Source organism: Schistocerca americana, chromosome X (assembly GCF_021461395.2).
Source record: "Schistocerca americana isolate TAMUIC-IGC-003095 chromosome X, iqSchAmer2.1, whole genome shotgun sequence".
NCBI lineage: Eukaryota > Metazoa > Arthropoda > Insecta > Orthoptera > Acrididae > Schistocerca > Schistocerca americana.
In genome coordinates this window covers 337851934-337863762 of record NC_060130.1, presented here as the reverse complement: position 1 = coordinate 337863762, position 11829 = coordinate 337851934, and positions in this window count along the sequence as shown.

Below are 11829 nucleotides of genomic sequence, written 5' to 3'. Positions count from 1 at the left end.
TTTGTCTCTCTCTTTACACATACACTCTCCTACAAAGCAATCCAGGAATTGCTTGTTTTATCAAAACCCAACCATTGTACGAAATATTTGTTTCATTCTTTTTGTAATAGTTTTTCAATTAGATATGTAGCTGGACATCTGGGTTTTAGTAGTTATGTGCTGTAGAAATTCCTCCTAAAGGTCGCATCTTATAATCTTCTAGCACATACGATCTTCGGTTGATCTGAACTACTCGAATTCTGAATATTTAGGTACACCAGCGTGAAGTGTAGCCTTTCTCGAAAAACGACTTACATTATTCTAACAAAAACACATCAAGGGATCACCAATTTAGTATTGGAGGGAAGTGTGGGGGTAAAAATTGTAGAGGGAGATCGAGAGATAAATATAATAAGTAGATTCAGAAGAATGTCGATTGCAGTAGTTACTCGGAGGTGAAGAGGTGCACAGGATAGAGTAGCATTGAGAGTGGCATCAAACCAGTCTTCTGTCTGAGGACCACAACTACAGCAACATCATGAATAATCGCCATTAGCAAAAAATTTTTAGCTGCTGATGGTCATTATGATTCTATTGCTATGTTAAGACAGTCTAATATTCGTCCTATACATTTGCAAATACTAAGCCAGTCACATGTGGGATCTAAACCACCATCTTCCAGGGAATTAAGGTAAATACTAAGGGCTTGTGTGAATATACATACATTTAGGGTAATTAAGGACTGATACTTGGTTATAAAATTATGTTCTGTGTGTCTTTACTTTTAATTATTTAACCAGGAATCTAATTGCACAAATTATCAAACACTGATGAAGAGTTTTCTACTGCAGAATATATCTTGATGGTATTCTATGTTGTACATCAGGTTGACTTCCTATCCCTCATATCCCGTAAGCAAATCACATTTCGAAATCAGTATGGGATACAATACCTTCCCAGAGGTTTTTTATGCTAGTGTTAAGCACATGTAAAATTGTAATGGCAGTAAATTTGAGAATGCAAAGAATACCTGTACATCCCTAGAGGGCCTAACTGTCTTGCTGGCAAAGATATCTTTCTTCTTGTAGTGTTCAAACCTGAGGTTGGTTTGCAGCAGAGCGCCATTCCTCTCTTCTGTATGCCTTCCTCTTCATTTCCACATATGTGATACACCCCACGTCATTCATGATCTGTTGCATGTATAATACGCTTGGTCGCCCCCGCCGATTCCTTCCCTCAATAGCTTCTTCTGCTATTATTCCAGTGATGATGTTGCGTCGTAGGATGTGCCCTACAAGTTTGTCTCTTCTTGTTTGGATGTGTCTCCACAGAGATCTGGTCTCCTGTACTCTTCTAAGCACCTCTCCATTTGTTACTTTGTCTCTCCAGCTGATCTTCATCATCCTTCTATAGCACCACATCTCCAGGGCCTCTGCCGGTCTTCTCTCCTCTCGTCCAATTGTCCAAGTTTCACATCCATATAGGGCCACAGTCCAAACGAAACCTTTCATGATACGTTTCTCTATTTTCAGACTGATGTTGTTGATGGTAAGTTCCTTCTCCGATTAAATGCAATTTTGGCCTTTTGTATTCTGCTCGCCATTTCTTTCCGGCTTCTACCAGCCCTTGTGATTTTGTTTCCCAGGTAAGTAAATTCCTCTATCATTTCCAGCTCCTCTCTTCCAATTCTCATTCTCAGAGGTTCATTTTCTGCTCCTGCATACCGTTACTTTAGTCTCTTTCCTGTTTATTCTCATTCCATACTGATTGCATACAATTTTTTCCATTGCTCTTAGGACTTCCTCTAGATCGTCTTTTGTCTCCGTGACTATAGCAATATCATCTGCATAATGTAACATGTCTATCTTCTTCCCATTAATTTTGATCCCTACCTCAGTAGTATCTCGAACTTGGTCTACAGCTTCCTGGGTGTAAGCATCGAATGTAAGAGGAGAGAGAGCACATCCTTGTCTTACCCGTTTTCTAATATTTTCTTCCTGTTCCTGGTGACAGTTCCTAATCACTGCCACATGATTCTTATAGAAACTATCACACGGATGTCTTTGTACTTTATTCCACTTTTCTTCAGCACTCTGAACATCTCTTGCCAGATAACGTTATCAAATGCCTTTTACATGTCTACAAAAGCAATATAAGTTGGTTTCTTTTTCTGTAACTGCTTTTCGATAACGAAGCTCAGTGCCAGAATCGCCTCTCTGAAACCAATCTGATCTTCACTCAGCATATCCTCCACCTTCTCTTCATTTCTATTTTCATGAGAATTTTTGATACTTGTGATATTAGGCTTAGAATTCGGTACTGTTCACATTTTGTAGCTGCTGCCTTCTTTGGTATAGGAACAGTGATACATTTCTGGAAGTCTGTCGGTATTCCTCCTGTGTTATAGATGGACGTAATAAGTTTAGGCAGCATTATTTTCATGCTGTCACAAGCATTCTTTGTTAGTTCTGCAGGGATGGCATCAATACCCGTAGCTTTGTTGTCCCGTAGTTCTTTTAGAGCTCTGTCAAATTCTTCTTGCAGAATTTCATCTCCCTTGTCATATTCGTCTACCTGCTCTTCTCTTCCTATTACTTCCTCCGAAAGAGGTGTTCCGGCATACAACTCCTCTATGTATTCTTTCCATCTCTTCACCATGTCTTCACCAAACAACAAATTCCCCTCTTTATTTTCTACTCTGCCTGAGGGTGTTGTTTTACGTTTGTTAAAAAATTGATTTGCTGTTCTGTAGGCTAAATCAGTTCTTCCGTTTTGCATATTTTCTTACAATTCCCTGCACATTGCTTCAGGAAAATTTTCTTTTGCTTTCCCAGGTTCTCTATTAACTAAATTCCTTAGTCTTCTGTATTCAACTTTTCCTTGTACATCAGTTGCATTTTTGTATAATCTCCTGTTTTCTATAAGCTCAATTCCTCATGTTATTTGGTTCAGTTCTTCCAACTATCTTTTCTGCTGCTTTGTATATAAAAGATTTAATTTGATCCCAGTCTTAATTTACTCCACCATGTTAAAAATTTTTAACTAGTTCGTCTGTTTCATGAGAATAGCGCTTTGCCAGTCACTCAGTTTTCAGGTTTTCTAGTTCCGATTTAAGTTTTACTGGCTTCTTCAATCGTCTGACTCTCAGTGAACTTTTCATCAGGACCAGGTTATGATCACTGCCTATGTCTGCAGATGGATAGCTCCTAGAATCTTTTATTTGGTTCCTAAAACGTGCTCTCACTAGAATGTTATCAATCTGTTGTCTTCTTAGGCCTCAAAGAGCCTTCCATTTGTATCTTCTTCGTTTGTGATGTTGGAAAAGTGTGTTTGTAACAACTAATTGGTGCCTCGAGCAGAACTTGATTAGTCGATCTCCTCTTTCATTTCTTCTTCGTAGTCCATATTTGCCAACAATTCCTTCCTCCGGTTCTTCACCCACAATCGGATTCCAGTCCCCCATGACAATCAGGTTTTCATCTATCTTAACATTTCTCATCGCATTACTTATTTCTTCGTATATTTCGTAAATGACTGCATCTTCTTCTTTGGATGTTGGCATGTATATTTGTATTATCACAGTGTCCATTGGTTTAGTTTCAAGTTTGACTAGTATTGTTCGAGAGCTATATTGCATATATCCATTGATACGTGAGCCATAGTTTTCCCTCAAAATAATTCCAACTCCTCCCATTCCTGTTCTATCATGGTCAGTTCCGATGTGAATGACTCTGTATTCTCCAGACCAGAAATCAGCTGGTTGGGGCCATCTCATATCCGATATGCCTAGGATATCGATTTTCTGTCGTTCCATTTCAAGTTTTACATTTTCTAGCTTGATACAATGAAGCAGTGTTCTCACATTCCAAGTGGCTATGTTAAAATTGGGTTTCTTTTCCTTCACGTTGTCTGTATCTTTTGCAGTCCCCACCCGGAGATCCGATTGGGGGACTATTTTATCTCCGGAAAATTTTACAGAAGATACTGACATGGTTTACTGCTGATACTTGGTATAACGGAAGTTATATATGGGGTGGTTTCTCGTTGCCTTCCACATCCTATGCCGTTGAGCATCAGCTGGTTCTTGCGCCTTTGGAAATGATTTCTCATTTCCAGAGCAAGAGGGTTCCCTGTCCAGCAACTGCTGGGGTGATGACTTATCCCGGTCATCCCTCGGTCCCTGTCTACGTTAGCCATCACATGAACTGACGTCGCCCACTCTCTACCGCGTGGAGGTGTAGATCGGGAGTTTCCCTTCATCTAGGACCTTAACGGCATTTCCTAGTCCCCTCCAGTACTTTAGAGATATAGAACAAATTATACCCCCTGATACGTAAAGGAGACACTGTGTCGACCAGACATTGACCTTTATTTATCAGAGTTGTAGTGTATGTGATCCTAATATTGTTCTACGATTTGTCCACTGGGAAGTACTACAAGCTTATGTGATGTCGTTAACTGTTACGACTCCTAAAATTAGGAGGTATAATGGGTTATAAAACTATGCATTGTACGCCTATAGTTGTAATTATTTTAGGGGGGATATCGGTTACGCAAACAGTGATACTGACAATTGTTTTGTAGTCGACCTAATGGAATTCATTGCTATTCTGCTGTGCGATTGAACTCCATTCGTCAGACACGCTACTCACGTCAGATACGTCATATAGAGACAAGACTGGGAAACATGTTTTATTATGCATTCACATCTATAGCTGGCACATACATAACTCTTCCAGATGTATTACGGTTCCACCACCCACCGCTGAAGTCAGTATAGCAGCGTAAATCAATAACTATGAATACCCATTAAAGCTAAAGTTATTTATCGCATGCATAGCATGTTTACGATTTTCGGTGTTTTACGAAAAAAATACAGGATTTACTCTTTAGTCTGCTAAAAAACCAGGTTGGGTTGATAAATGTGGGATACAATTATCATTTGACCTACCTTAAACGTGCATTCCCAAATAAACTTACCCAGCAGACCACTCGTTATGAGAGGAAGGATTACGCAAGGATTACGAGAATTTTCCTAAAGAACTGTCGCACTTACCGCATTACACGAGAGCGAAGAAGAAAGATTTAGTAATATCTTATATACAGACTTCTCCTCTCGGCAATATCATACCCTGAACTTGACTCCGATATTAGCTGATTTCTGCTTCATCTGTAATGCCAAAATCGTAGAAGGGGCGTCATCAGAGCTTTAATGACGTATGAGGACCCTAAGAGAGGGGGATTCGTAGTAAAATCTTAATGTTCAACATTTTACACCTCATGATTTTATTATATCAAATAAAAGTAGGACTGTATGAGCGTGTTTTTGTCAATAGGAGTGTGCAGCCCACAGACGTGCTGAACACCATACATGAGTCATTTAATAAACAATTTTAGAACGCTTTTAATTTTTTTTTAGAAATTTGTGGTAAGGTCTTGTGGTATCAAACTGCTGAGGTTATCGGCCCCTGAGCTTACACACTACTTAATCTAACTTAAACTGACTTACACTAAGGACAACACACACACCCATGCCCGAGGGAGGACTCGGATCTCCGACGGGGGAAGTCGCGTGCAATGTGACAAGACGAACACTGACGGCTCTGCTACTCCGAGCGGCAGAACGTTTTTAAGGTTGCCTTCATTCAGCGTTATCAAACACCGGCTTCCCGTAATTAGAGCTGTCGCTGTCAGTGTGTGGGCTCTCGACATCTTCTGTTTCTTTACTGGTTACAGAGCGGCCTCTCTATTTTGGAAGTGGCGATCGCGTGTGGGTGGGAAAGAAATTTCTTTACCAGTACTGCGAATGACAAACAGGGCTGGGATTCTATGACGTGTAAGAAGATTTCCCATGATTACTTGGAGCCAACGAGTGGTGTGTTGTATGCGTGATGGTACTTGCCTGGCTAAGTAGCTAGTGTATTTGCTGAGTACAGATGCGTTGTGCTTCTCAGAGAGATGTTAGCGCGCCGTATGCGCCGGAGTTAATAGGCAGTGAACGCTGAAGACAGAGACAGTCGTAGGAATTGAGAAGGGATTGTTTTTATCAGGTATGTGCTGAAGGGGTTATCCAGTGGTCGATGTCCTTTCGTCGTTTACAAGTAGAATCCTGTTTGTTCTAGGGTAATTGTTATTATGGATGAGTCTTTGGAGATTGATCTAAACTGTTCTAAGTAATGGAGGTATGAGATGTCCGTACGATCGCGTTCTGTACGGAAGATGCCATGCTCTCTGCGTTGGAGAAACACGATTTCGAATACCAAACATTGTGTAAAGAGACCGATATCGAGGAAGATCGGTAGTGATGTGAGCAGAGATTATGTTGACCACCTGAACATATCGTCATGACATTGTACGGGTGAATCGGCAATGTTTAGTTGGTCAGGTATCGTGACGAGATCTTCGAACCTCATGTGAGGTTACTGCGAGGTGCTGTGGGACCAGACTTCGTATTAATGGACGATAAAGCTCGACATCATATTCTTAGAAATGAAAGAGACTGCACGCATGCCGTGACCTGCTCACTCTCCGAATTTGAATCCCATAGAACATATCTGAGGTGCACTTGAGAGACGGGATGCACCACGTCATTATCCACCAACCACTCTCCAAGACTTGCGAGCAGCTCTGCGGGAAGAATGGGCGTTATTGCCTCAATGTGACATCATTCACAGCATGCCCTATCGTTGTCAGGCCTATATTGCTGGTGGTCAGACTCAACACTGAAGACATTAAGCCGCTGTGTGCAAATCCGTTAAGTTGGAGAAAACGAAGAAAATTTTTGTATTTCGCTATGCATGTTGCAGTTGTTTACGTTCTGTATTCTTTACATGATTTTTTGTTTACTATTACCAGTTTATACTGTTTCGTTCAAAATAAAAGCAACCTTGCAAAATTTCCGTTTGTTGCTTTAATTTTGGACACCAGTGTATGTACAGTTTTATTACAAACTATTATTAGCTGAGAGGGCGCCACGCTTAACATTTGCGTGTAATCAGCCTGGACCGCGTTGCTAGCTAATTGGCGTATGTTATGATACGAGCGTATATATATATATATATATATATATATATATATATATATATATATATATATATATATATATATAGGGTGGTCCATTGATCGTGACCGGGCCAAATATCTCACTAATTAAGCGTCAAGCGAAAAAACTACGAAGAACGAAACTTGTCTAGCTTGAAGGGGAAACCAGATGGCACTATGGTTGGCTCACTAGATGACGCTGCCCTAGGTCAAACGGATATCAACTGCGTATTCTTAAATAGGAACTCCCATTTTTATTACGTATTCATGTAGTACGTAAAGAAATATGAATGTTTTAGTTGGACCACTTTTTTCGCTTTGTGATAGATGGCGCTGTAATAGTCACAAACATATGGCTCACTATTTTAGACGACCAGTTGGTAATAGGTAGGTTTTTAAATTAAAATACAGAACTTAGGTACGTTTGAACATTTTATTTCGGTTGTTCCAATGTGATACATGTACCTTTGTGAACTTATCATTTCTGAGAACGCATGCTGTTACAGCGTGATTACCTGTAAATATCACATTAATACAATAAATGCTTAAAATGGTGTCCGTCAACCTCAATGCATTTGGCAATACGTGTAACGACATTCCTCTCAACAGCGAGTAGTTCGCCTTACGTAATGTTCGCACATGAATTGACAATGCGCTGACGCATGTTGTCAGGCGTTGTTGGTGGATCACGGTAGCAAATATCCTTCATCTTTCCCTACAGAAAGAAATCCGGGGACGTCAGATCCGGTGAACGTGGGGGCCATGGTATGATGCTTCGACAACCAATCCACCTGTTATGCAATATGCCATTCAATACCGCTTCAATCGCACGCGAGCTATGAGCTGGACATTCATCATGTTGGAAGTACATCGTCATTCTGTTATGCAGTGAAACATCTTGTAGTAACATCGGTAGAACATTACGTAGGAAATCAGCAGCATTGCACCATTTAGACTGCCGTCGATAAAATGGGGGCCAATTATCCTTCCTCCCATAATGCTGCACCATACATTAACCCGCCAAGGTCGCTGATGTTCCACTTGTCGCAGCCATCGTGGATTTTCCGTTGCCCAATAGAGCATATTATGCTAGTTTATATTACCGCTGTTGGTGAGTGACGCTTCGTCGCTAAATAGAACGCGTGCAAAAAATCTGTCATCGTCCCGTAATTTCTCTTGTGCCCAGTGGCAGAACTGTATACGACGTTCAAAGTCGTCGCCATGCAATTCCTGGTACATAGAAATATGGTAGGGTTACAATCGATGTTGATGTATCATTCTCAGCACCGACGTTTCTGAGATTCCAAATTCTCGCGCAGTTTGTCTGGTACTGATGTGCAGATTAGCCGCGGCAGCAGCTGTAACACCTAACTGGGCATCATCATTTGTTGCAGGTAGTGGTTGACAATTCACATGTGGCTGAAAGGTCCAGACACCTGGATGATGTCGTCCAGGATACCGAGCAGCATACACAGCACACGCCCGTTGGGCATTTTGTTCACAATAGCCATACATCAACACGATATCGACCTTTTCCGCAATTGGTAAACGGTCCATTTTAACACGGGTAATGTATCACGAAGCAAATACCGTCCGCACTGGCAGAATGTTACGTGATACCACGTACTTATACGTTTGTGACTATTACAGCGCCATCTATCACAAAGCGAAAAAAGTGGTCCAACTAAAACATTAGCATTTCTTTACGTACTACACGAATATGTAATTAAAATGTGGGTTCCTATTTAGAAAAAAACGCATTTGATATCCGTTTGACCTATGGCAGCGCCATCTAGCGGGCCAACCATAGTGCCAACTGGTTTTCCCCCTTCAAACGAGACGAGTTTCGTTCTCGGTAGTTTTTTCGTTTGACGCATATTTCGTGAGATGTTTGGCCCGGTCCCTACCAATGGATTACCCTATATATATATTTATATATCGGTACTGGTACTCGGTATTAGTTTATAGATAGGTCTCTTGGTGCAATAATTTTTCTTTTTAATACCACTGTTTGCTAGCTGTCCAGCATGTGTATTTGGATTTCTGTGGATCAATCGAAATTACGTTAATAACAATGATGATACTCAGACTTTCTTGTATTTACTATATTACGAGTTATACGTTAATGCAACAGATTTAAGTAACATTGTACGTTTGCTTTTTGTAGATATCGTAATTGTACTGGCATGCCCTCATTCCACTTTGGGGTGCTGGCTGAAAGTGTGATCGCCCATGCATAAGAGTTAATTTTGAATTGTGTATTATGACTGGTCCAGAGACAGAAAAAGTAGTTAGGGGAGTGCCTGGCGCTTATCTGCAATGCAGCACAAGTTTTTCCACAAACGTGTTGGATCCTGTCTTCAGTTATTACTGTGAGTGGGGGACCCTTCGCTTGATTAGCGGCTTTTGCTCCAGCAACCACGTCGGAGACAATTAGGAATACATTTTGCATATTTATCCGTCATTGCGGGATTTGGAGCAGTGTGTTGATGGAATCGTTAAACAGAGGTGATGAAGTCAATACGTTAAATGCAGGATGCAAGGAAGATGATTGAATTCTAAACCTGCTATCCTCAGTGTAAGATTTGCAGCTTTACTTGTAAATGACCGAATGAAAACTAGAGTTAAAATAGGTATGGGCATGGAAAAGAAGATGAAGAGTACAAAGGATGTAATGAACAGAATAATTACAATAGTTTGAACTTGTCTAAAGTTATGAAACTAGGCAGTAATTTCATACAAGTAGGGGAAATCACTTCTAAAATGGCTTCAGAAGTTGCTCCATAAGAAAAATCTATTGACAGAGAGAATATAACACCCATCGCCAAGACAGGTGGAATATTACCGCTCATTCCATAATTTACTGGGTTTTCTGCGCTTAAGAGGATAAGCAGGAAGAGCAATGGCGTTTGTTAAGTCTGTAAACGACGCACAAACAGCTTGGCGACAGTTACCGCACGTGCAAAGGACTTTATCATACAATGGAAGCAATAACACTTTGTGGAGGGAAGGCTTTGTGTTTAGGACCATGTAGGAAAAACCGGTTTGGTTTATGTCTAATGAATAAAAATCTGTGTGTTCTTAAGAAGTCTTTCAACAAGAGTAAAGCAGAGCACCCAGCTCTGTCCCTCATGGGCAAGTCGGGACCAACCGACCAACCGCTGTGTAATCCTCTGTAAACGTCCTCACTGGGTGCAGTATGGAGGGGCGTGGTGTGAACTCACCGCTCTTCCTGCCATTGACGGTTATCTTGACCTCCGAGCCGCTACTTCTCATTCAAGTAGCTTCTTTAATGGCGTCAATAGACTGAGTGTACCCCGGATCAGTCCTCCCATCCAGGAAAAATCCATGACAATACGGGAAATCTAACTCACGTCCTTCACATAGAATCTAGACATACTGATCATTGAACTGTGGAGGTAGACCCTTCCAACATGAGCATTTACCTGCGTTCGCTTTGAATATTATGCTAAAAAACTGCAAATATTACATTTTCGAAGCTTGTTAATGTGAGATACTTTACGCAAATCGTTTAAATGTTATGAGAGTGTGATTGTTAATCTCTAGACGGAAAGCGAACCTGGCTCACATTGGGAATCATAAAAAGAAAAGGGTAATCTTTTATGCTATTTTGATAGCTTCGGTAACTTAACACCTAATCGAGATATAGTAATGCATTTCGGAAAATATACAATAAAGTACATCTGCAATAAGTATAAATCATCTAAATGGCTCTGAGCACTATGCGACTCAACTGCTGAGGTCATCAGTCGCCTAGAACTTAGAACTAATTGAACCTAACTAACGTAAGGACAGCACACAACACCCAGCCATCACGAGGCAGAGAAAATCCCTGACCCCGCCGGGAATCGAACCCGGGAATCATCTAAAAGTCAGGGGTGTGATCACCTTTGTTTATAGTTTCTCAACTCTAGACAAATTTGCAAGTCTTTTAAGTATATGCGGACAGTTTCACAATGGATGTAACAGATAATGATCAAACATTAATCCAATCGGATAAGAACTCTATTATAACTGCTGTCATTAACACCACGTTAAATTTGTTTCATAACGATTACAAAATGCCTTACTCAACTTATTTACCTACAGTTAAATACCGAATTCAACTTACCACATTTCACAGAATATCGTCAAAAGTGGGAGCGGATATGACTGATGGAATGGGACTGATCACGTTCAAGTCTAGAACATTAATTTGATATAACGCACTAATTGACTTATGCTGAAATATCTGAAGTTCCATAACAGCTAGGTGGCGTACTTCTGTTGCAGTGGAAGACAAGTTAAACTTCTGAGCCTCTTCACATGTTTAAAGAGCTATATAGTTTTAAGTTTTTTTTTCTCTGCATCATCTTCGCGCTTATTCTTGATATTGTATGATTCAATCTACCTCAACAAGTTGGGAATAATGTCATGGAGTTCATAAGTTACATGTTTTAATGTAGCTCTGTCCAGAATATCCAGATCACCAATCTATTTATAAAAGTAGAAGTGACTGTTTCTCGATGTAATATTCAGTATTTAACTGTAGATAAATAAGTTTAAATTAGATTCATGATCTGGATATACTGGAAAGAGTTACTTTAAAATATGGAACTTATGAACTCCGTGACAATATTTTCAACTTGTTGAGGGAGGTCGAGTCATAAAACATCAAGAATAAGCGCGAAGATGATGCAGAGAAAAAGAAATAACGTAGAACTGAATCTCAGGTACAATAAAACACTCAAGCGATGCGAAATGAAGAGTAAGTGTACAGTAAACTCCCGTTTATCCGAAATTATCGGG